The 27,507-nt window shown below is 38.8% G+C and overlaps 1 protein-coding gene across 2 annotated transcripts in view; it reads right to left on the bottom strand.

Moving 5' to 3' along the window:
• DERA (deoxyribose-phosphate aldolase) overlaps positions 1-27,507 on the bottom strand; it is a 117,304-nt gene that overhangs the window by 8,704 nt on the left and 81,093 nt on the right. The window lies entirely within an intron of this gene.

Raw genomic sequence — 27,507 nt, 5'->3', positions numbered from 1 at the left:
TTCATCCAGGATACTATAATACATTTGTCTTGTCCCCATAGGTTCCTCCTGGCTGTGACAGCTTCTTAGACTTTCCTTATTTTGATGACCTTGACAATTTTAAGGAGTACTTGTCAGGTATTTCGTAAAATTTCTGTGAACTTGTATTGTCTGTCATTTTTCTCATGATTACACTGGGGTTACATGCTTTTGGGGGAAGAAAACCACAGAGGTAATGTGCCATTTTCATCACATCACATCAAGGGTACATATTAACAGTATCATTTCCCACTGTTGAAGTTGACCTTGAACACTGGTGGAGGTGGTATTTGCTAGGTTTCTCCAGTGAAAAGTCACTCCTTTCTCCCTATTTTCCATACTGTACTCTTTGGAAAGAAGTCCTTATATGTATCCCACACTATAGGAATGGGAGCTGCAAGCCACTTCCTTCAGGGAGGAGTGGCTACATACATTCTTTGGATGTTTTTGCATGGGAGACTTGTCTATTCTCCATTTATTCATTTATTTATAATCATTTATTTATATGAGTATAGACTCAAAGATATTTATTCTTTACTTGGGTTTATAATCCAATATTACTTAATTTATTTTGTGGCTCAAATGGCTCTAGGTTTGGCCATTGGGAGTTCTTTCAGTTGCTTCCTGTTTTCCTTTGACACACCACCATAATGTGGATTTTTTTGTTTTTTTAAGCACTTACTTTCTGGTACTACCAGATGCTCCAGGCTCGTCTTATATGTTTTCCACCCCAGTCCAAGAATAAGTCATTTCTCCAAAGAGCCCTGGTTCCTTTTATTGGAAAATAGTGTTAGAAACTAAGATCTTGGTGGTAGCTGTACTCACTGCTATTGTAGGGATCTTGCTTTTAGGCCTTCTCAGCTGACTGAGCAAGGAAAAATGTGTGTGTATGTTCTAACCCATTTATATATACATATATATTTACAATTCCATATTTAACTATCTACGTCTATAGTAAACTAAAGACGAGTTACACTGATGTCTCCAACTCTGACCCATTACAAGGATTGTTCTAGCCCTCTCCCCTTGCTTATCTGTAAACTCCCACCCCAACAGTGAGAACCTGTCACCCACCATCCATGATCCACTTATTTAATTGTGCACATCCAGTATGCATGTATCGTGTTCTCTGAATTGTTAATCACACGATTATGGAAAACCACTGCATCAACAACTGTCTAATGCTAACATGCAGTTTCACTGGCCTCTAAGCTTTATAGACTAAATTCATTTATAAAGATACGTAGCTCAGCACCTTTTTTCCCCACCTCCTTCAGTGAGGCTGTTTTGTACATTTGTAATACAGTTTGATTCTTTGGCCAGTGTGCATTCCATCCTGGAATCCCCTGACCCGCTAAATGGCTGTGTTCATTTGCATACATTAAGGTTCACTCGTAGTGAATCTTCTAGTGGTTTTGAAAAATGTATAGTGTTATATATCCATCTTTACAGTACCATACAGAATACTTCCACCACTCTAAAAAATCCCCTATGCTTCACATTTTCATTTCCCCCTTACTCCAGCAATCACTGAACTTTTTACTAACTCAACAGTTTTCCCTTTCCAGAATGTTATATAATTGGAATCACGCAGCCTTTCAGACTGGCTTCTTTCACTTAGCAACATGCACTTAACATTCACTTTTGTCTTTTCCTGGCTCATTTCTTTTTATTGATAAATAGTATTCCATTGCATAACTTCCACCATTTGTTAATCCATTCACCTATTAAAGGCTATCTTGGTTGCTTCAGTTTTTGGCAAATATGAATAAAGTTGCTATAAACATTCATATGCAGGTTTTCATGTGGGCATAAATTTTCAGATCAGTTGGCTAAATAACTAGGGGGGGAAATTGCTAGATTTTACAGTAAGACCGTATTTAGCTTTGAAAAAAGCTACCAAATTATCTTCCAATGTAGCTACACCATTTTGCATTCCCAACAGTAACGAATGAGAGCTCCTGCTGCTCTACAACTTCAGTAGCAATTGGTGGTGTCAATTTTTGAATTTTAGGCAATCTAACGGGTATGCATACAGGTCAAGTACAGATTATATTTTGTTAGATTAGATTATACCTAAGTATGTCAATTATGAATTACTACTGTAAATGGTAGTTTTCTTAAATTTCAAATTCTGTATGTCCATTACAGTAAATAGGAAAGAAACAGACTTTTGTATATTAATCTTGTATCATGAAACCTTGGTAAACTCACTTAGTAGATTCAGAAGTTTGTTGTTTTGGAGAGATTTTCTCCATAGACAGGGAGGTCATCTACAGAGAAAAATAGTTTTATATCTTTCTTTCTGTATTAATATCTTGTGGCTGTTATAACAAATTATAACAAACTTGGTAGCTTAGAGAAAAAGAAATTTATTCTCTCACCGTTCTGGAGGCCAGAAGTCCAAAATCAAGGTGTGAGAATGGCTGCCCTCCCTGTGGAGGCTCTCAGGAGAACATGTTCCTTGTCTCTGCAACTTCTTATGGCTGCCAGCATTCCTTGACTGCATCACTCTAATCTCTGTCTCCACCTGCACATTGCCTTCCCTTCTGTGTGTGAGCTTAATATTCCTTTGCCTCTCTCTTATAAGGACTTACGTGATGGCATTTTGAGTCTACTCTGATAAGCCGGAATAATAACTTCATTTCAAAATCCTTAATTTAAACACATCTGCAAAGGCTCTTTTTTTCCCCCCAAAAAAGGTAATATTCACAGGTTCTGGGGATTAGGATGTAAACCTATCTTAGGGAGCCATTATCAGTCTACCACACTTCCCAATCTTTATACATTGTATTTCCTTTTCTTGTCTTATTGCACCAGCTAGGACTTCCAGTAAAATGTTGAGTAGGAGTGGTGAGAAAGAACATCCTTCCCTGTTCTTAGAGGGGTCTTAGGGGAAAAGCATCCAGTTTCCCAGCATATTAGCTAAAGTCTGTTTGTAGATATGTTTTATCAAGCTGAGGCGGTTCCCTCAATTCCTAGTTTGCTGAGAGATTTTATTATGAATAGGTGTTGGAATCTGTCAAATGCCAAAATTGTACCAATTGATGTTGGCATACATTTTTTTTTTTAGCTTGATATGGTAGATTACATTACATTGAACCAGCCTTGCATATCTGGAGTAAATCCCAGTTGGCTGTGGTATATTATTTTTTTTATACATTGGGCTCATTTTGCTACTATGTTATTGAGGATTTTCACATCTACGTTCATGAGTGACAGTTATCTATAGCTTTCCTTTCTTGTAATGTCTTTATCTAGTTTTAGTACTAGGGTAATGATGGTCTCACAGAGTGAGTGTTCTCTCTTCTATTTTCTGGAAGAGACTGTGGAGAATTGGTATTATCTTCTTCCTTAAATGTTTGGTAGAATTCATCAGTTAAACCATCTAGAGCTAGTACTTTCTTTTTTGGAAGGTTTTAATTATTTTTCTTTAATAATTTATTAAAGTATTAAATTTCATTATATTATTAAATAAATAAGCAAATTTATTATTTTATAACACTATAATTAAAACATTTTATAAAATAAATAAAATAACATCATTAATAGGCATAGGCCTATTCAGACTATTTCTCTCTGTGGGAGTTTTGGTTGTTCATATCTTTCAGGAAATTGATCCCTGTAACCTACATTATCAAACTGTGGGCAAAGAGTTCTTCATAGTATTCCTTTATTATTCTTTTAATGATCATAGGAACAGTTATGATCTCTCATTTCTGATATTAGCATTCTCTCTGATTCTTGGTTATTCTGACTAGAGGTTTATCAATTTGATTGATCTTTTCAAAGAACTAGCTTTTAGGGTTTTTAAATTTTCTCTATTGTTTTTGTTTTCAATTTCATTTCATTTCTGCTCTAATTTTTATTTCTATCGTTCTGCTTGCCTGAGACATAAATTATGGTTCTTTCTCTATGTCCTAAGGTAGAAGCTGAGATTATTGATTTTTGATCACTCTTCTTTTCTAATATATGCATCTGTTATAAATTTCCTTCTAAGCTCTGCTTTTGCACCATTTCACAAATTTTGATGAGTTGTATTTTAATTTTCATTTAATTCAAAAGAAATTTTTAAATTGTTGTTATAATTAATGAACCAATATTGATGTTGTTTAATTTCCAACTATTTGGGAGATTTTCAGCTGTCTTTCTGTTATTGATTCCTAGTTTAGTTCCACTGCAGTCCAAGAACATACTTTGTATGGTGTCTATTCTTTTAAACATTAAAGTGTGTTTTAAGAGCCAGGATGTGTCCTTTCTTGGTGAATGTTCCATGTGAACTTGAAAATATGTATTCTGCTGCTGTTGGACGGAGTTCTCTATAAACATCAATTTGATTATGTTGATTAATAAGGCTACTCAGGTCAACTACATCCTAGCTGATACTTCTGCTTTCTTGAGCTATCAATTACTGAAAGAGGGGTCTTAAAGTCCAGCTATAATAGCAGATTTGTCTATTTCTCTTTTCAGTTCTACCAGATTTTGCCTCATATTTTGATGCTCTGTTGTTAGGTGCATACATGTTTAGGATTGTTTAGGATGTCTTCTTGGAGAAATGACCCCTTTATTATTATGCAGTGTCCTTCTTTGTCCAAGCCCTGAAAATGTTCCTTTTTCTGAAGTCTGCTTTGTCTGAAATTAATACCCCTACTTCTGCTTTACTCTGATGTTAGCATGGTATATCTTTCTCCATCCCTTTACTCTGAACCTTCAAAGTCTTTATATTTAAAGTGGCTTTCTTACAGATGACATATAATAGTCTTATTTTTTATAATTAATTATACCTTTTTCTATTTGTTGTGTTTTTTATTAATTGTTACACCTTTTTCTACCTTTTCTGGTTTTAACTGAGCATTTTATATGATTCCATTTTATCTCCTCTCAGCATATCAATTATACTTCTTTTGTATATTTTTTTAGTGGCTGCCCTAGAGTTTTCAATATACATTTTTAACTAACCTACCTTCAAATAACACTATATTGCTACACAAGTACTGCAGTTACCTTTCAACCAAGTATTCCTAATTTCTCCCTCCTATCCCCTATAACACTGCTGTAATTCATCTTCACTTATCCATATGGTATAATCTTTAAACAGTTATCTTTTAGATCAACTGAGAAAGAAACACAATTTCTTTTTGTTCTTCACTTATCCTTTCTCTGACAGCCTTCCTTTTTAATGTAAATCAGAGTTTCTGACCTATATAATTCTCCTCCTTCCAGAAGAACATTTTAACATTTCTTATAGGACAGATCTGCTGGCAATGATTTCCCTCAGTTTTTAATATGTCTAAGCCCTTCACTTTTGAAGGGTAATTTCACTGAATATAGATTTTTAGGTTGGTGGGGTTTTTCCTTCGATACTTTAATTATTTCACTCTACTTGCTTCTTGCCAACATGGTTTCCAATGTGAAGTCCACTGGAATTGTTTCCTTTTCCTTTTCTCTGTCTTTTTTCTGAAATTTTATATTTGTCTTTGGTTTTCTTCAGTTTGAATATTACATATCCAGATGTAGTGTTTTTTGTTTGTTTTTTACACTTATTCTGCTAAGTGTTTGAGCTTCCTGGATCTGCAGCTTGGTATCTGTCATTAATTTTGGAAAATTCTTGGCTATTATTACTTCAAATATGCTGTCTACTCAATTTTCTCTTTCTTCAAGTATTTTGGTTACATGTGCCACAACTTTTGAAATTGTTCCACAGTTTTTGAATGTTCTGGTTTTTTTCATCCATTCTTCTCTTCACATTTCAATTTAGGAGATTTCTTTTGACCTATCCTCATAGTCACTGATTCTTTCCATAGCCCTATCCAGTCTACTGATAAGGCATTCTTCACTTCTGTTTCAGTGTTTTTGATTTCTAGCATTTCCTTTGGAGTTTTTCTTAGGGTTTCCATCTCTCTGTTTATATTACGTATCATTCCTTCATGTTGTCTACTTTTCCCATTCAAATCATTAACATATTAGTCATAGTTACTTTAAATTTCTCTTTCTGATAATTCTAACATATCTGTCATATCTGACTGGTTCTGTTGTTTGTTTGTCTCTACAGATTGTATTTTTTCTTCCCTTTTAGCATCTCTTGTAATTTTCTTTTTTTAAATATATTTTTAATTTTTTAAAATTTATTTATTTACTTATTTATTTTTGGCCACACTGGGTCTTCGTTGCTGCATGCAGGCTTTCTCTAGTTGCGGTGAGCAGGGGCTATTCTTTGTCTCAGTGTGCTGGCTTCTCATTGCGGTGGCTTCTCTTGTTGCGGGGCACGGGCTCTAGGCACGCGGGCTCAGTAGTTGTGGCTCATGGGCTCTAGAATGCAGGCTCAGTAGTTGTGGTGCACAGGCTTAGTTGCTCCATGTGGGACCTTCCCGGACCAGGGCTTGAACCAGTGTCCCCTGCATTGGCAGGCGGATTCTTAACCACTGTGCTGCTGGGGAAGTCCCTCTCTTGTAATTTTCTGCTGAATGCCAGTTGTGACATCAGGTAATAGGAATTGAGATAGATAGGACTTCAGTATGAGATTTTATGTTAATCTGCCTAAGAGTTGGGCTGTGTTTAATGTCTGTTGTAGCCACAGGTATTGGAGACTTCAAGTCCTATAACATCCTGGTTTTTGTCTCTCATGTTTACTTCAGGCGTCCTAAGTCTTCCTACTTTGAGACAGTCTATGTCTTTTAGCTCTGTCAGCTGTAATCCACTGGATTACTGAAGCTCTATTGCTGTGATGATAGTGTATGGGAGAGAGGAAGTATTTTATAGTCTTATTAAATTTCAGTCTTTAAGTGGGACTTTTGTCCTTGGGCTGTAACCTTCATAAGTATGTCTTGGTTTTTCTCCCCTACTCTGGTGAGGTAGGAAGACTAGAGTGAAATGCCCTCCCAGGTAGGATAAGGTTCTAATAAAGTCTTTTGCCCTGGAAAGTGGACCTTTGACAGGGAGAATGCTCTGGGCATATTTCATAATGATTATCTTCCCCTTCCCCTGACACAGCCAAGAGAGGATCTTTCTTGGCTCTTCACTGTGAGGACCTGGGGTTCCTGGAGGGAAAAGCCACAAAAGTGTGGGGGCCACATGGAGCCTCCAGCACTTTGTCAAAATTACCATTTAAGTGTTCCTACCAGTTTATGGCTCTAGCGGGCAAGCAGATCTCAGCTGTGACTCTCAGGATCTTCCTGTCTCTACAGATTTCAAGGCGGCAGTTTGCCCTGTGACTTAAACTCCTTAATGGGTCTGAGAAAGTCATTGATTTTCAGTTTACTTGGCTTCTTCTTGCTCCAAGGACAGTTATGACAGTTCCCAAGCTCTTCACATGTCAAAGCTGACACCAGAAGTCCTTAAATTTTAATGCAAGACTTTATTGTCTGTAAATCACATATGGATAAAGATACAAATTATATACAGCATTTACAGTGTTTTGGACAGATGCCAAGTAAGTATTATAGTCAACAAGAAATGGAAAGGTTCAGATTCACTTTAGCGAAAACAAGGGAAGGTTTCATAGAATGGGGAATTGGGGAGAGACCTTGAAGGAGAGATAAAATGTGAAGATGAGAGGGCAGATGGAAGAAAACCACCATTAGAAGAAACACCAAAAGCATAGAAAGTGCAAGACACATCCCAACAATAGTCAATGGATGCATCTAAGGAAACTCTGTGAGGGACAGGGAGCAGGGAGTGGTGATATTTGGGGCATGTGTGTCAATGCGTGTTTTAAAAACTGACTGTAAAAATCCATTGATCACCTGAGATCAGTGTTTAAGATACTAAATTGGGTGTCTGCGCTGGAGAGGCTGAGGAAGGACAATTGAGAATCAGAGACCACATAAGAGATTCAAATAGCAGGGAGGTAGGCACCCCTGGCTATCTCTTTAAATCCAGGAATAAGGCCGAGCTTTAATTACACAAAATACTTTAGAAAGTACACTCGTATTTTACAACTGTCAAAAGAACAGTGGATTTTCCAGTGGGACTACGTAGGCACACACTTTGTTTTACTTATTTTAATATTGCTTCCTTTGCCCCCTCTGCTAAAACAAAATTACCTTAGAGAAATAAATGCTAGATTTCAAATTACCAACACCACAGAGCATCACAGATTCTCCTCAGAGCTCACGTAAATCCAACATTAACCAAGCTCACCTCTGCTCAGCTTGGGGAAAAAAACCTTATGAGAATATGAGAAAATATCTCACAATTAAAATAGCCGTCCATATAAATGTTCTTTCATCAGTGCCCATAATTTCAATGAAATAACTAAACTAGGAGATGAAAGGCCTGAAAAGTCAAAAGTAACACATTAAATAGACTAGTATTCAAATGTGATTGGTTGAAATTAAAATTAATAATAATTTATAGTATGATATTATATTTTATTTTTTTATTTTCCTAATTTGAAATCTCTAGCACAAGACTTTATTTGTGGTCTAAAGCAACTCAAAGCTTTTCTAAGGCCTATAATTGCAAGTCTCCATGGTACAGTTTCATTAAAAACTTTCATTAAGCAACAGCTGCCCTTGTATACGGTCTTCTAATCAATTCGGTCAAACAGAATGACTTCTAATCAGCTGTTGATAAAAATAGAAGATGAAATTCTAATTCTAATAGATTAACCACAAACTCAAGACAGTCTTCAAAATCCATCTAGCTCTATTCTCCAGTGGATTTAATGACTATTCAGCAACTCATTACTAAATAGAACAAGATGAACATTTTCCAGTTCATTAAAGAAATGTACTATGTATTTTTGCATTGTCCTCATGATTCGTTACAGGGAGTCTTAATTACAAGATAATGGATAATGGTTATTAAATGCAGACTGCAGTAATGAAGCTCTATTCATTTGCGAACCTCAGAGACTGCAAAGAGAAGAAAATAAAATTACTAGCTTCAAAAGATTAACGGATCAAATTATTATTCAATTTTGAAAATCTCATTCAGACTTCATAGAAAAAAGAAGAGATTAAAAACTAGTATTAAGACCAAAGTAGTACATTTTAAAAAATAATATCTTAAGGCTATTACTGCATAATAAGCTTCAGATGTGATTATTAGAAAAACATACAGCTAACAATGGGAGAACATACATTTTTATTTCCTGAACAAATCTTACTTATGAGATAGGAAGTTACTGGTAGGATCTTAAAGGGCGTCTTGGTGAACACGGAAGATATATGCTACTAGGCTACAAAAGAACAGCACAATGGAAGGTATTATGAACATCTTATACCTCACTAGTGAAAAATAGGATTTAAAATCAACTGTCGCTTGAGAAAGCTTGTCATTAAGTGGAATTCATGCCAACCTTATAATAAGAGTTTCTGGGCACAGTATTCATTAGCACCGTGTTTTCTATTGCTCTGTAAGAAACCACCGATTCAAGTTAGCAAGAGAGTTTTGTATGGTAATTCTGACAGTAATTTATACTTGCAATCTGCAATGGGACACTTGAAAAAAGAAAACAAAAAACAAATGTACTGTACAAAACTATGAAGCCCCCCCAATCAAAACCATGTTCTTAGATATTGTATTCTTTCACTCATCGTAGGCTTGAAAACAATTTGGGGTGAGATATAAAGATCCAGTCTATGGGGAAGAGCTGGCCAGAGTCAGGATGGAAACAGAAGGCCCCTGTGGAGATATCAACATGGTGCTGCTGCTCAGTCTGGAAGTACACCACAAGGCCATCCTTATGTGGTCCAGGGATATTGGCTAATCTTGTGAAAAGCGGCAGAAATGTTTTCCAAAAGAAAGATGAAAGCCTAAGAAGGAAAGAAAAAAATAGAAACACAAGCTCTCTCAGTTCTTTCCTTCAATCTGAAGAGTGAGCTCTGGAAATACTTCTCATTTGGTCCAGTCCATCACGTGAAAAAAGCAACAGAGCATCACAGTTAAGCAGTAAGGCATGTTCAAGCAGAATGGCAATCAGAAAGCAATCACAATCTCAGAGTTGGAAAATATCTCAAATACCCTAAGGGTAAGATTAGCTCATGATAACCACATTCCTTGCAGTTGCCTTCCTCTCAATGAAAATAAAAATGTGGCCATTTAAAACAATGCAGAACAGTATGATTCAAATGAAATGCAAGGTGGGAACTGACTACATAATCCTCGGTAATTGACAACAATGTCCCTAGGAGAATATTCTAAATAATTATGGTAACCATACAAAGATATATGGTGGAATGGCTTGACACAAACAAGAGTCCTTGAGCTATGTCTGATATGCCAGAAGTTTCCTTTCACTTCTAAAACTTAGGTTACTTGAAATGAGTTTTAGAACTAGAACAATGCTAGAGATGGGTAACCAATCAATGCCAATAACATCTATTTTATAGTGGATTTAAATTGTGTAATTTTTCAAACAACTCTAAATAGGTTTTTTTTTCCAATTTGATAAAAGGATTATTTAACTCAAATGTTTATAAGACCATATTGTCAGCATTTTGGGCCAAGATGCGAAATGGAAACAGCTGAGTATCTCCTAAACCAACCTCTAAACCTCCTCCAATTCTACTATTGTATTAATGCTCCTGAGGATGTATCCACATACAGTCAAGAGTTCAGAAATGGGCTTCCTAAAATCACACTGTCCTGCCTAGTTCTCACCTCTCTCTTTCCTTCTTCCTCTTTTGAGTAAAGTTACGAAGGAAGGAGAGTTGGGAAAGTAAACCCTAGAAGATTATGTCATTAAAACAAAAAGTTCTGAAATTAGATAGTGGGGGTGGGTTGTACAACTTTGTGAATACACTAAAAACAAATGACGGAGAAAGGAGGAGAAAAAGGAAAACTAGTACAACTAAACTCTAGGTAAAATTATCAATCAGTTGACAAATTGAGTACATACAATCATCTGTACCCTCACCCCTTTCCTGAACTCACATCTTAAGGTTACTCCCAGTCATCTCTGTCAGTAGTTTCCCACTAGCTCCCAAGTATGACATCCATAAACCAGGCCTCCTCTCTCATTGCCATTAATGACTGTAACATAACATTTAGCTGTCACTGGTCTAAACAGATGTAGTTATCAGTTGGTAATGCTTTACTCTGTAGATGAGGTTAACCAAATGAACGACATTCATTTTACTTAAGCATTAAACAACCTACAGCATCAGAATGAAGGAAAATACTTCAACACACTTATCATTATAGTTCCTTAAAGTATTTTTTTTAAAGAACGGTACCACCACTGAGAATTTCATGCGGGCCAAAGAGAGAATTTTGTTTAAAAGACCTTTTACGACCAGCTCAGTGATGCCTACTGGGGTCACTGACTCTTATCCTGGACATAGTCTAGGACTGCTTTGTCCAATATACTAGTCACTAACCAATGTGGCTACTGAGCACCAGAAAAGTGGTTAAGTCCAAACTGGGATGTGCCATGAGTTAAGTCCAAAAATACTCAAGGGTTTTGAAGAGTTAATACAAAAAATAAAATGTAAAATATCTCACCAATAATTTTCATATTGATTATACACTAAAGTGATATATTGTGGATTTATTGGGTTAAATAACATATATTTTTATAATTACTTTTACCTGTTTAATTTTACTTTATTAGTGTGGCTATTAAATGTCTTAAAAATTATTTATCTCTGTAAGACAGCACTAGTCCAGAGCTTCAACGAGACACCAAAATTTGTAATCACCTTGCGTAGGCTACAATTTGATATCCTTTTAAACTAATATCCTTTAAATGTTGCTTTAAATTCATTTAGAAAAAAAGGCTTAATTCTGCCTCAAAGTAGAATAAGAAGATCCCTGGTAACAGCATTTAACTATATTCTCTCTTGTCCAAAAACTTTGGCTCTGCCCCTCCCGATGTGAATACTTCACTCATCCAAACAAAAGCTCTGTAATTAATTGGACCCATCCTCCTTAGAAAACAGAGAAGATCTGTTTAGAGAACAAAAGAGCATGTCCCTAGAATGTCTTAGGCCCAATCGCAATCACATATTGTAGACGAATTCTAGTAAACTCAATTTTCTCTATCTCGAATGTTTTCGGTGTTATCAATGCCTTTTATGGATTAACACTCCGGGAAGCTGGCCAGCTGACTAGTCCCTAAATCCTGTCTGAAACTGGCCTTGTTTTTAGTTTTCAAACATACGGGAGTAACTCTAAAACTACACTTACAAACTCATGACAGTGCTCAGTCCAACCACTCTGTCCCAACCCTTCGACAGCCATCCAACTAATATTTACTGAGCACCTACTATGTGCTAGTACTGTTGTAAAATGGGGGACACAGCAGAGTACAAGACAAGGCTTTCCTTTATGGGGCTCTGCACCATTAGAAGCAACAACGACTTAGTATATAAGTTATACCTGTTTTTCACTTTCTCTTGGTCTGGCTACCTAAAAAAATGTTTTATCTGTCTCCATCACATTACCCTCTTTTTCAGAAAGCTGGTGGCATTGTGAGAAGAAAAAAAAAAAAAGAGAGAGAGATTCATGACATTAGGTCAGTAGCCTATGATCAAAAGAAGATGCCAAAAATATGCACAGGCATTGTCACTGTAGAAGTATAATAGTTTGGATAAAATAGTAAAGTGTTTTAGACTCAATATAAGACGAAAACATCAATCTACAGATCAAGTTACCAATGCCAAATGCCTCAAAATCAAAATGCTTTCCTTTTGGGCCAGCTATGGCTGAACTTATGATGTAGGGATTTACTATGATAAGTAAATGTCCTCTATTGATATAGTAGTTTTAAAGCCATCTTATCTTAAAATGACACAACCATACCTAACACATCTTTTTCTCCTTCCCATCTGCTGGGAGGGAAGAGGCAGATGGAAGCTCAATACAGGGTAAAATGTGAGTTGGTATCAATATACTTTGGCAAAGAAGAGTAAAATGAAGAAGTGTTTTAACAAAATAACAGCTGAATTTCATTCTGATTGCGCTTTCTATTGTCACTAACAAGTTTGGAATATACAGAATACATATTAACATTAAAAGTCAGGAATGCTTGTGTGGAATCTATTAACTTGAGAGAAAATTACTCCAACTGAAGAAACAGCTGCTTAAAATGGACTTAGAAATACATTTTACTGAACAAAAGCAAGCTAGAAAATTAGGCTACTTTATCAGGATTAGAAAGTGCTATGAATTTTAAACACAAAGCTTTTAAAAACAATGCAGAGCATATTTGATATTATACCTCAATGTCGTCATAAATCTTTTTTTTTTTCCAACAATTGATGATAAGTATGTAGAGTGACTTTTTACAGTGACCTGTCTTTCACAAAAGAAGTTGTGTTAATTTTTCTAAGGGGTGTTACCTCTAGGCGACTGTTTCACTGTACCTGGAGATTCATCTGCTTCCCATTAGCAGATCCATAGATGGGTGAACCTTGAAAAGCTCTGAATGGAAAGTATTTACCATGTGGAGCTCTCTGGCCAGCCACCTGGGTTATGCAGTTAGCACTTACCAACCACTTACAAAGACAATGCCACCTCTGTTCACAAATTGTTTTCAAGTTTAAATTCTCGCTTTTTTTCAACTAGTCACACCTTCATTTTTATCTTTATTCCTTTTCACTCAGCCACCACCAGAGACCTTGAGTCGTCAACAAAAGACAGATATGCTGGTTAAAAAAAAAAGTGACAGAGCCCAGCAGATCTCATCTGTGGGTGAGGGTATAATCGGAACAGGTCACCACAAACTTTTGCCAAGTCATATGCACCATCAGGATGTTAGTTAGGGTCATTCACAAAACCCTGAAAACACACCAGGCAGGGAAAAGGAGGAAGAAGTAGTCTGTGGACTGGGCAGGAAGAATGGTTCTGACCTAGACTGTGCGAAAGTCAAGAGTTAATACAACATGTCTGCATGCTGGATCCATTTTACATATTAACCAGAAATCATGTAAGACCGCCCTGGATGCCACACGTTTCCCCCCCGCCACAAGGCACTGCTTTGACAGTGAATAAATAAATATATATGCTCATATCCTGTATTCCCCTCATAGCAGAAGGGCTACGGGTTCCTTTTCCAAAACTCTCAAAGAGAAATTGCATATAACCATATGGTAAGAATGTGTATTTCAGACAAATAGTTTACACCACACACTAAATACAGGGGCTTTATCTGTCTTTCACAAAACTTCCTATTACAAAACTAATAAGTCTGATTTAAGGCTGCTCCTTTTTTCGGAGATCTCCTCCCCCAAAAAGCAGAATATTAATAGTTTCTTCATATGTATATGTTAGGTCTTCATCTACATTCCTTTTAGACCTATATTTAAAAATTTTGACACATATTTAATGTTTTTAATACTGCCTGTATAATTGCCTTGAGTGTAGCATTTATTTCCTCCCCCTAAAGTACATTTTATCATAGAGGTAATTTCTCCCAGGTATTTCAGGGGAGTTATTAAATGTCAAAATTCAAAGTGAATATATAGGTAACTTTAAAATGTAAAACCTCAGTGAAGAAAACATTTCAGCTGTTAAGTTGATTAGCAAAAATGGGAAATGGAACTCACCATGATAACCTACAAGGGAAAAAGGCATTTAGAAAACTGGGCTAGAGGCAGCTGACTGTCAGCTTATGCTGGAGATCCACTTACTTGTGCTTCTGTCACAAGTATCATAAATTTATTCTTGAGAAAGAATAAGGTTCTCTGGGTTGACTCGGCCCAGGTTTTTATATTTAATACATGGAAACAAAAGAACACAAAAATTTTTAAGTATGAGGAGCTAAAAAGTGTTGAAAGATGGAATGAACAGGTAAGACGGGTTTAATTGTGGCATTTTTCATTTCAAAACCTTCAACTGCTTAAAGAGTAAACTCCTAGAATTTCCGCTCTCCAGGATCTGAATTTAGCCTAATAGTCCACTGTTTTCTTCTGCTGCTCGTCCTAAAGTATCCTGGACTCCAGCTAATTCTGAGGATGATAATATAACAACAAGAGGAGGAGGAGGAGGAGGAGGAGGAGGAGGAGGAGGAGGAGGTCTTTTTTTTTTTTTTCTGAGAACTTACTATGTGCTTGGATTTATGTATCTATTCTCATCTAATCTCCACGATAACTTGAAAGACAGGTACTCTTACTATCTCCATGTACAAATGATGAAACCAGGGGATATAGATATTGAAGAAACTGTCTAAGACAACAGTTTTTAAGTCTCATAAATGGGGACTTCCCTGGCATCACAGTGGTTAAGAATCCACCTGCCAATACAGATGACACGGCTTCAAGCCCTCTGCGGCATGTGGGAAGATCCCACTTGCCACAGAGCAACTAAGCCCGTGCGCCACAACTACTGAGCCTGAGCTCTACAACCCATGAGCCACAACTACTGAGCTCACACCTAGAGTCCATGCTCCGCAACAAGAGAAGCCACCACAATGAGAAGCCCACACACCGCAACAGAGTAGCCCCCACTCGCCGCAACTAGAGAAAGCCCGCGTGCAGCAACCAAGACCCAACACAGCCATAAATAAATAAATACATAAATAAATAAATTTATTTTTTTTTAAGTCTCATAAATGGAATAACACAGCTTTTTCTAACTCAAAGTCCAGGCGTTTCACCACTACATACTTCCACCTCCTAAATCAGACTCATTACTGTTTTGCAGAAACACCCTCTACCTTATCAACTTTCTACTCCCCATCTTTGCTCTCCATCAAAATCCTACCTCGGGGCTTCCCTGGTGACGCAGTGGTTGAGAGTCTGCCTGCCGATGCAGGAGACATGGGTTCGTGCCCCGGTCCGGGAGGATCTCACATGCCGTGGAGCGGCTGGGTCTGTGAGCCATGCCCGCTGAGCCTGCGCGTCCAGAGCCTGTGCTCCATAGTGGGAGAGGCCACAACAGTGAGAGGCCTGCGTACGGCAAAAAAAAAAAAAAAAAAAAAAAAATCCTACCTGGCCCAGGTCAACTGTTTCCTTCAATATGAAATGGTACTAATACTGCTTTCTTCCCATTTTGAATGTAAATGTGATGACTGGAGCTGTGGCAGCCATCTTTCAACCATGAGGGAAAAGCCGAGAATAACAGAGGCACCAATCTTGACAATGATGATGAACCAACAGCAGTGGCTGGCTACACCTCCAGACTTCTTGTTATATGAGAAAAAATAATTCCTTATTTATTTGGGCCATCGTTGTCAAGTTCTGTGCTATTTGTAACACTCCATCCTAACTGATGCAGTCCCTAGACTATTTACTTTCACTCTGCTGACCTAGAAATTCAATAGTGCACTACATCTTACATCTGTTAATGTCGCTCTCTCTGCAATCGCTCTCTGCAGCCAAGGACACAAAGTATCACCCCCTACACATGCTCTGCTCTGCAGGGCTGAGACCTCTAGGAAACTACCTCTTATGCCTATCCAGGCCCCTAACTCTCCACTCCATCCACACGGGCAAATCAGACAGAAGGAGTCAGAGTCCAGCTGAATAAAATGTGGAAGGAAAAGTAGCAGGTAAACAGGGATCCAAGAAAGCTGTCAGGAATTACTAAGAAAAGCTAAAAGGACAAAGTCACAGAACAGCAGAGATTTCTGGTGGAGAAGCAACCACCTAAGAGACTCATGAACAAAGCCTCTATACATCAATCTGTCTGAACAAGTTACTGAAGAAACAGAAAGGAACTGTTTTATTAACAAAGAGAAAATACAAGGAGCTTGAGCAAGAGTAAAATACGGAGGAAGAAACTAAAATTCAAGTCTTTAAATCTAATTGGAGAAGATACTAGAAGTGAATAAGCTGAGAAATTTCTCTATGGGCCTGCCCCTCACTCCCCATCCGAGTGAACTGCACACCCACTCATCATCGTGATATTGACCACATCTCTCTGGCACAGCAGTCAAATCATAAATTTAATAAATACAAAAGCTAAATGCATTCAGTGCTAGGCAAGCTTTAATAAAGCGTAATGTTTATACTGAATGTAACGAAACTCTTCAACAGCTGCCTACTTGTATAAATAAATGGGTTTTTATTTCTTTCATCTCCTTAATAAACACTTGCACAGCACTTACCATGTGCTGGGCATCGTCCTAAGAGCTTTATAAGTCACCTGATATATCTTGAAAAAGAAATCAGTTATCTGACACTTCAACCTTCATCTGAAGCTATCTTGCTGAGGAAGTTCAGGAGTCAAAGGAGGAGGCATATTTGTAAAGCTAAAGTATCCAAGAAGAAATCTTGAGAAATCCTTGACGGCAGCGCAAGCTTCTGCTTCTGGTTCCAAGGAACTTGCCTTGACCTAGTCTGTCCCACCACAAGTACTTGTGAATGACTGCTGTGTTCTAGGCTGTGCTCAGCGATGATTAATACCCTCCTTTCTGAGAAAGAGGCAGGCATGTGTGCTGGGTGGTGTGTAAAAAGTGCTGGGGAGCACAGAGCAGTCAAAGGTGCCATAAGGGTGCAGCGGCAGATTTGCCATCCACGGGGGCTGTAACGTGAGGAAGTGAATGGCTGAGGTTTCTGTCCGCGGCTGGTGGTGAAGTCAGAGGAGCAGTGAATGGGGAGAGAGCCAGTTAGTTGCAGCACATTCTACATTAGGGCTCCCCACTAACTCACTGGTGAAATTTGCATGCTGTTTTTTGATTTTAGTCCTAGTTTCATTCGGTTTAACTAAGCAAATTTATATTATATACTTTTATCTGCTCTCCGTTTCTAAGCTTTTTATTTAGTCAGAGCATTAATGTAAAATATCTTGATTGGCAACGCTGTTGCAGCCTAAGGAGAAATTTTCTCTTTTCTTGAACAGTTTCTGATTTTGGTTGGACAAATGTCCTGACATCTCTTCAGTGGGAGGTCCCAGCATGCGTGCGCACATGCGCGTGCGCACAGTGAAGAAGGGATTGGGGACTGCAACCTCTGGTTTCAACTCAGCGGATTTTTTTTTTAAGTCAAATATTTTCAAAAAGTCCACATCCAGCGCTCTTCTATTGACTAGTTTGGCACAAGTAATGTACACAGTTACTGAACCTGTGGCCTCCTGCAAATGGATTTAAATTTTCATAGGCTTAAACTAAAAAATGAGGCTCTAACAGGGGGATTTCAGACATTAGCCACATGAGCAGGGAGGGGGGCAATGTTTCAAGAGATTGCAAGGGAGGTTTTCTAAAACTGGACCACTTACTGGAATGCTGATGCTCCCGCAGTTACATTGTGCACTGAAATCTCTTCTCAGTGCCACAGAGCATCATCTTCTGTGTCTACAGGACCTCACAGAACCTAGTAAGCATTCACGGACTCTATTCTTTGGTTCAATATTAATAATGATACACAAGAAAAACTTTGCCACACTTCAGTTTTGTATGATGGGTTTAAACAAAAACGCAATACTGTTCTTTTTGTGAACTTTCGAGGTCTTTGCTAAGCACGTGTGCACTGTGAATGGCTTACAGGGTACATATAATGCAATGTCCCCAAAGCTGAAGTCTGAACATGAGACCCCCTTCATCAGAGTAGTTTTCAATGAAATAGTTGACCTCCCTAAATTCTAGCTTTGCTTTCCTTATTTAGAACTCATTTGTTAGGGATTTATTGTGTCCTCCCCAAAATTCATATGTCAAAGTCCTAACCTAGCCCAGCATACTGGAATGTGACTTAATTTGGAAACAGAATCACTGCAGATGTATCAACAATTAGTAACTGGAGTAGGCTGGACCCCTAATCCAGTGAGACTAGCGACCTTGTAAAAAGAATGCCATGTGAAGACACACTGGGAAAATGCCACGGGAACATGAAGGCAGGGACTGGGGGGATGTTTCTACAAGCCAAGGAACTCCATCAGACCACCAGAAGCTAGGGGGAGGCATGGAACTGATTCTCCCTCTTCACCCTCAGGAGGAACCAACTCTGCCGAGACCCTGACCTCAGGCTTCTGGCCTCCAGAACTGTGAGACAATAGATTTCTATTGTTTAAACCACTCAGTGTGTGGTACTATTAGAGCAACCCTAGGAAACTGATATAAGAATCCATTAAAAAAAAAAAAAAAAAAGACATCACATGCACAGGTGATACGAAGTGGGTCTTGAACAGTTCAAAGACTAAGATTAGGTCACTTATGTTTCAGAACAAATCCAAACTCAACTCTCCAGGGTGTTTCACCAGGGAGAGGTAGGGGACAAATAAAGAGATGAGAAAGGACGGCGCAGCCAACAAAGCAGCACTGGGCTGTGCAGAGCATCAGATGCAGAGGAAGGGAAGGATGGGCTGTCCCGCCAAGACAAGGTGGAATTTCAGGAGAGGACAAGGAAATAGTCACAGGCAGGGAGTAGCTAAGGAGGTAGGAGAAGGGGAGAAAAAGGCCACTCCCAGAAGGCAGCAGGCTCTGAAGAGCCCGGGTGTCCCCATGCCCTCTGCCATTGTTCTTGCTAGTTCCTGGTTGTGCATAAAAGCCACACTGAAGTCAAGGTTATATACACTGGGTCCTACCTGGTATTTCTTCCTCCAACTGGAATCTCTCTGGCAAATAATTCGGAGTTTATAACCTTGCTGTTATAATAAAGTGCCCAGTAACAATTATCCTACTTTTATTTGATTGGACCTATTTGGGGCACTAAGGAAAGGAATGTTTTGTCTGAAAAGTCCACGCTGGGATTTCCTTTCTAAGCTCCCAAAGCACCTGAACTCTTCACAAGTCTCCAGCCAAATGCCTCCTCCACCCATTTCTGACCCTGGGGAGAAGGAGACACAGCGTTCGTTCAGTGTTAGTTTCCTACTCACTATCTCGTCCTCTCTAATACCATTTACTCTCTTCTTCTCCTTCCTCAGCTGCCTTTTCCCTCTTCCTACCTACTAACACCGTTCAAACAGACCTAAATTCAGGAAAACCCTCTGGAAATTGGTGTGGTCCAGTAATCCCATATGGGTGTACAATTACCCGAACAATGATTGAATACATCCTTTTTTTTAAAAAAAAAACAACTTTATTGGAGTATAATTGCTTTACATTGTTGTGTTAGTTTCCGCTGTATAACAAAGTGAATCAGCGATAGTATACATATATACCCATATCTTCTCCCTTTTGCATCTCCCTCCCACCCTCCTTATCTCACCCCTCTAGGTGGTCACAAAGCACCGAGCTGATCTCCCTGTGCTACACGGCTGCTTCCCACCAGTTATTTATTTTACATTTGGAAGCATATATATGTCCATGCCACTCTCTCACTTCGTCCCAGCTTACCCTTTCCCCTCCCCGTGTCCTCAAGTCTATTGTCTACATCTGTGATTTTATTCCTGTCCTGCCCCTAGGTTCTTCAGAACCTTTTCTTTGCTTTTAGATTCCATATATATGTGTTAGCATACGGTATTTGTTTTTCTCTTTCTGACTTACTTCACTCTGTATGACAGACTCTAGGTCCATCCACCTAACTACAAATAACTCAATTTCATTTCCTTTTATGGCTGAGTAATATTCCATTGTATATATGTGCCATATCTTCTTTATCCATTCATCTGTCAATGGACACTTAGGTTGCTTTCTTGTCCTGGCTATTGTAAACAGAGCTGCAATGAACATTGTGGTACATGAATCTTTTTGAATTATCGTTTTCTCAGGGTATATGCCCAGTAGTGGGATTGCAGGGTCATATGGTAGCTCTATTTTTTGTTTTTTAAGGAACCTCCATACTGTTCCCCATAGTTGCTGTATCAATTTACATTCCCACCAACCATGCAAGAAGGTTCCCTTTTCTCCACACCCTCTCCAGAATTTATTGTTTGTAGGTTTTTTTTGATGACGGCCATTCTGACCAGTGTGAGGTGATACCTCATTGTAGTTTTGATTTATATTTCTCTAATAATTAGTGATGTTGAGCATTCTTTCATGTGTTTGTTGGCAATCTGTATATCTTCTTCGGAGAAATGTCTATTTAGGTCTTCTGCCCATTTTTGGATTGGGCTATTCATTTTTTCGATATCGAGCTGCATCAGCTGCTTGTAAATTTTGGAGACTAATCCTTTGTCAGTTGTTTCATTTGCAAATATTTTCTCCCATTCTGAGGGCTGTCTTTTCTTTTTGTTTATGTTTTCCTTTGCTGTGCAAAAGCTGCTAAGTTTCATTAGGTCCCATGTGTTTATTTTTGGTTTTATTTTCATTTGTCTAGGAGGTGGGTCAAAAAGGATCTTGCAGTGATTTATGTCATAGAGTGTTCTGCCTATGTTTTCCTCTAAGAGTTTTATAGTGTCTGGCCTTACATTTAGGTCTCTAATCCATCTTGAGTTTATTTTTGTGTATGGTGTTAGGGAGTGTTCTAGTTTCATTCTTTTACATGTAGCTGTCCAGTTTTCCCAGCACCACTTACTGAAGAGGCTGTCTTTTCTCCATTGTATATTCTTCCCTCCTTTATCAAATATAAGGTGACCATATGTGCGTGGGTTTACCTCTGGGCTTTCTATCCTGTTCCACTGATCTATATTTCCGTTTTTGTGCAAGTACCATACTGTCTTGATTACTGTCGCTTTGTAGTATAGTCTGAAGTCAGGGAGTCTTATTCCTCCAGCTCCATTTTTCTTACTCAAGATGGCTTTGGCTATTCAGGGTCTTTTGTGTTTCCATACAAATTGTGAATTTTTTTGTTCTAGTTCTGTGAAAAATGCCATTGGTAGTTTGATAGGGATTGCACTGAATCTGTAGATTGCTTTGGGTAGTACAGTCATTTTGACAATGTTGATTCTTCCAATCTAAGAACATGGTATATCTCTCCATCTATTTGTATCATCTTTAATTTCTTTCATCAGTGTCTTACAGTTTTCTGCATACAGGTCTTTTGTCTCCTTAGGTAGGTTTCTTCCTAGGTATTTTATTCTTTTTGTTGCTATGGTAAATGGGAGTGTTTCCTTCATTTCTCTTCCAGATTCTTCATCATTAGTGTATAGGAATGCAGGAAATTTCTGTGCCTTAATTTTGTATCCTGATACTTTACCAAATTCATTGATTAGCTCTCGCAGTTTTCTGGTAGCATCTTTAGGATTCTCTACGTATACCATGTCATCTGCAAACAGCGACAGTTTTACTTCTTCTTTTCCAATTTGGATTCCTTTTATTTCATTTCTTCTCTGACTCCTGTGGCTCCAACTTCTAAAACTATGTTGAATAACAGCGGTGAGAGTAGGCAACCTTGTCTTGTTCCTGATCTTAATGGAAATGGTTTCAGTTTTTCACCACTCAGAATGATGTCAGTTGTGGGTTTGTCATATGTGGACTTTATCGTGTTGCAGTAAGTTACCTCTGTGCCAACTTTCTGGAGAGTTTTTATCATAAATGGGTGTTGAATTTTGTCGAAAGCTTTTTCTGCATCTACTGAGATTATCATATGGTTTTTATCCTTCAATTTGTTAATATAGTTTATCACATTGACTGATTTGCATGCATTGAAGAATCCTTGCATTCCTGGGATAAACCCCACTTGATCATGGTGTATGATCCTTTTAATGTGCCGTTGGATTCTATTTGCTAGTATCTTGTGGAGGATTTTTGCATCTCCGTTCATCAGTGATATGGGCCTGTAGTATTCTTTCTTTGTGACATCTTTGTCTGGTTTTGGTATCAGAGTGATGGTGGCCTTGTAGAATGAGTTTTTGAGTGTTCCTCCCTATACTATATTTTGAAGAGTTTGAGAAGGATAGGTGTTAGCTCTTCTCTAAACGTTTGATAGAATTCGCCTGTGAAACCATCTGGTCCTGGGCTTTGGTTTGTTGGAAGATTTTTAATCAAGGTCTCAATTTCAGCTTGTGATCGGTCTGTTTATATTTTCTATTTTTTCCTGGTTCAGTCTTGGAAGGCTGTGCTTTTCTAAGAATTTGTCCATTTCTTCTAGGTTGTCCATTTTATTGGCAGAGAGTTGCCTGTGGTAATGTCTCATGATCCTTTGTATTTCTGCAGCGTCAATTGTTACTTCTCCTTTTTCATTTCTAATTCTGTTGATTTGAGTCTTCTCCCTTTTTTTTCTTGATGAATCTGGCTAATGGTTTATCCATTTGTTTATCTTCTCAAAGAACCAGCTTTTAGCTTTACTGATCTTTGCTATCATTTCCTTCATTTCTTTTTCATTTATTTCTGATCTGATCTTTATGATTTCTTTCCTTCTGCTAACTTCAGGGGTTTTTTGTTCTTCTTTCTCTAATTGCTTTAGGTGTAAGGTTATGTTGTTTATTTGAGATGTTTCTTGAGGTAGGACTGTATTGCTATAAACTTCCCTCTTAAAACTGCTTTTGCTGCATCCCATAGGTTTTGGGTCATTGTGTTTTCATTGTCATTTGTTTCTAGGTATTTTTTTATTTCCTCTTTGATTTCTTCAGTGATCTCTTGGTTATTTAGTAACGTATGGTTTAGCCTCCATGTGTTTGTATTTTTCACAGGTTTTTTTTCCTGTAACTGATATCTGGTCTCATAGCATTGTGGTTGGGAAAGATACTTGATTCGATTTCAATTTTCTTAAATTCACCAAGGTTTGATTTGTGACCCAAGATATGACCTATCCTGGAGAATGTTCCATGAGCACTGAGGAGAAAGTGTATTCTGTTGTTTTTGGATGGAATGTCCTATATTATTTATTTTCATTTTGGATGATCTGTCCATTGGTGAAAGTGGAGTGTTAAAGTCCCCTACTATTATTGTGCTACTGTCGATTTCCCCTTTTATGGCTGTTAGCATTTGCCTTATGTATTGAGGTGCTCCTACTTGGGTGCATAAGTATTTACAATTGTTATATCTTCTTCTTGGATTGATCCCTTGATCATTATGTAGTGTCCTTCTTTGTCTCTTGTAATAATCTTTATTTTAAAGTCTACTTTGTCTGATATGAGAATTGCTACTCCAGCTTTCTCTTGATTTCCATTTGCATGGAATATCTTTTTCCATCCCCTCACTTTCAGTCTGTATGTGTTCCTAGGTCTGAAGTGGGTCTCTTGTAGACAGCATATATACGGGTCTTGTTTTTGTATCCATTCAGCCAGTCTATGTCTTTTGGTTGGAGCATTTAAACCATTTATACTTAAGCTAATTACCGATATGTATGTTCCTATTCCCATTTTCTTAATTGTTTTGGGTTTGTTATTTTAGGTCTTTTCCTTCTCTTGTGTTTCCTGCCTAGAGAAGTTCCTTTAGCATGTGCTGTAAAGCTGGTTTGGTGGTACTGAATTCTCTTAGCTTTTCCTTGTCTGTGAAGGTTTTAATTTCTCCATTGAATCTGAATGAGATCCTTGCTGGGTAGAGTAATCTTAGTTGCAGGTTTTTCCCTTTCATCACTTTAAATATGTCCTGTCACTCCCTTCTGGCTTGCAGAGTTTCTGCTGAAAGATCAGCTGTTAATCTTATGGGGATTCCCTTGGATGTAATTTGTTGCTTTTCCCTTGCTGCTTTTAATATTTTTTCTTTGTATTTAATTTTTGATAGTTTGATTAATATGTGTCTTGGCATGTTTCTCCTTGGACTTATCCTGTATGGGACTCTGTGTGCTTCCTGGACTTGACTATTTTCTTTCCCATATTAGGGAGGTCTTCAACTATAATTTCTTCAAATATTTTCTCAGTCCCTTTCTTTTTCTCTTCTTCTTCTGGGACCGTGAATACATCTTTAAAAGCATCAAATACAACATCACTCAAGACCATAAGACTGTGGCTTCCCAACATCTGTCTCCTTCTCTTTGTTCTGAGGCTGAATCTCTTCCCCATCTCTGCGTGAGCTGCTTTTTCTCTGAGTCAATTGCTTGAATAAAAATCCCGAGCTTTTCCAGTCTAGCCCTGAAGGAACAACCAAGGAAAACAGTAGTGGAGAAGGGTGGGTTTAACTGAAAACCATACTGAATTATAAGGGAGTCCCTGATCACCTCATGGGAGTCCGGATGTTAAAAAGCAAAGCGGGAAGAGAGAATCCGCCATGCCTGGGTGTGTGCTTATGGACAGAGGATGAAAATGAGAAATGTACTTCAAAAATAATTTCAGCAGAAAAAATATATTTAATAACCACTCAATTTAGAAAATACCACCTCTAATGAACATGTCTCAAAGTAGTAGTTTTAAGGATTTTCATTTTATATTTTTGAAAGGCATTATAATAATGAACACGGTGAGATGAGAACACCCGGAATGGCAGAAGAAAATCTGCTTTTTAACTGTCTAAGTTATCTAATCTGCAATTCTACTCAGAAACCTCTACATCTGTGAATGTGACTATAGATAATATTATAAACTCTGAGGTAATTTATGTGCTTTTCCTTTTTATTAAAAAGTAAACAGGAAAATTTTAATTATTCACTAGAATGTTAACATAAAACCAGTGTGATAGCAGCTCACATTCTACAAACAGCCTTCTGCTGGCTTCATGTGACATGGATGATCTAAATTCTTTACCATTTCATTGACTGTTCAGTGCCTCCCCCGTTGTCCCTGCCCAATTTAGCAGCTTTGTAACATAGGAAACTTAACTTTCGATGCCCCAGTTGATGATAAATTTTTTACCAAAAGCATATTATAACACTCAATCTTGGGTCACTAGGAAAGCAAAGCATCGTCCTGATAATTCAAGTAATAACGTGCATTTCCTTTTCCTCCTGAATCACTAAAATAACTGTATTCATTCTCCATTTTGCTTTATGTGCTTTGTCTTGCTAATGTTTTTATAGCCTCTCTTTTATCTTCATAGTCTTTCTCAGATTTCCTTAAAAATTCTTTTCCTTGTTACAAGAACAGAAGGGTAGGGAATCAGTGGTGAGACTACAGTGGGTTCTGCAACAAGCCGACAACAGAATGAAGAGGTGGAGGTCTCGTAATGGGAAGCAGAGGCTCAGCTTCCCGGGCTGGAAAAAGCCTTATTTCTCTCGAATTCCCTAACCTGATAAACTGCACCGTTATGAGCTGTTTTGTCCTCTCCCTTCCCTGCTCAGCAGACAGCCATGCACCAGGTACCATTCATTCTGCCCCCGTCATACCCGCCACAGCCGTGCACTCCTCTCCGGCCCCACCGTACCGCCCCGGTTCAGCTCCTCGTGCCGGTCGGCCAGACTGCTACAACAGCTTCCTAACAGCTTCCCTGTCTCCAGCCCCGATCCACTGCCCCTAAAGTGAAAATCTGATCACCGCTCCACTACCGCAAAGAGCAGTAAGGGAGGAAGAGGAGTCTGGAGTAAGGATGTCTTATTGATCTTTATCCCTCGTGCCTGGCACTTAGTGGAGGAATAAATGGATGAACGAATTAAGAGATTGCTCATTTCCCGGCTATAAACTTTCAAAGGCTAAAAACCTTCCACACCCACAGATGGGAACACAAACTCTACAGCATGGCTGTAAGCCCCAGACAGCTTACCTGCTTCCTCCTCCGCTTCTCCCACCACTTCTCCACCCCAGTCATACCAGCGTTCTCACCATGACATGCTCTTCATGGGTATAAAAGGGCATGTGTAGGGCTTCCCTGGTGGCGCAGTGGTTGAGAGTCCGCCTGCTGATGCAGGGGACACGGGTTCGTGTCCCGGTCCGGGAAGATCCCACATGCAGCGGAGCGGCTGGGCCCGTGAGCCATGGCCGCTGAGCCTGCGCGTCCGGAGCCTGCGCTCCGCAACGGGAGAGGCCACGACAGTGAGAGGCTCCGTAACGCGCCCCCTCCCAAAAAAGGGCATGTGCTTCTCTGCCTGAAACGCCCTTCCTCTACCTCTGCACCTAATGACTCCTCCACAAAGGCCACTTGCTTTGCAAACCCATCCATGAGTCCTCCAGAGGGTTCGCCAGGTTCCTGCAGCCCCAGCACAAGTGTCCCTTTGGCCCCTGGGTTCCCAACAGGTCAAACCATAAACCCCATTTTCACCTCCTCACCAGACTAAAAGACTGTCAGTGTTGAAAGGGAAGGAGCTACATCTTACTTATTTTTGTCTCCCTTCTCTCTCGTCTCATCCTTCTCCAATGCCCAGAATAGCACTGATAAACATTAGATATTCATGAAATACTTGCTAGATGAGCCCGTTCGAGAGAAACAAACACCCTAGGTATTAGGATGACAGAAAACCTAGCCCTTCTCTTCCCAACTAGCCTTTCCCCCAGCCCCTCCGTCTTCACCACAGCTGTTACCACCCCTCACTCCCTCATTTCCTTCCATCCCCCCAGTACAGCTTGGAACTGTGGGGAGTCCCCGTTCAAACCCTAAACCTAAGAACTTGCAGATGAAAGGAGGAGAGGCTTCAATACTATCAAGGGGCGGAAGGATGAAAAATGTTCTTAGAGACCTAATTAGAAATACAAATTCACATCCTTCCAAAAAAAAAAAAAAAAACATTGTCACGTGGCAGGACCTACAGAACTACTGCTGCAGAGGTAAACTTCAGTTATTCTGTCTGCTAAACTCAGGCCTGGCAGAGAGACCAAATAACCACTTACGATCTTGTTTCTATGGGAATACAGGTTCAGAGTTCCCCAAAAGCCATCTGTAAGGTAACTAACTACAGGGACAATCAGCCTGTTCATTGCGGAGTATCTTTGTTAAAGGTTTTTCCCCTTGAGTTTGAAATTCTCTCTCTGAATAATTTCTAA

This window comes from Kogia breviceps, chromosome 12 (genome assembly GCF_026419965.1).
Source record: "Kogia breviceps isolate mKogBre1 chromosome 12, mKogBre1 haplotype 1, whole genome shotgun sequence".
Classification (NCBI taxonomy): domain Eukaryota; kingdom Metazoa; phylum Chordata; class Mammalia; order Artiodactyla; family Physeteridae; genus Kogia; species Kogia breviceps.
The sequence above is the reverse complement of the archived record's forward strand: the minus strand, read 5'-3'. Positions and strand labels throughout refer to the sequence as shown.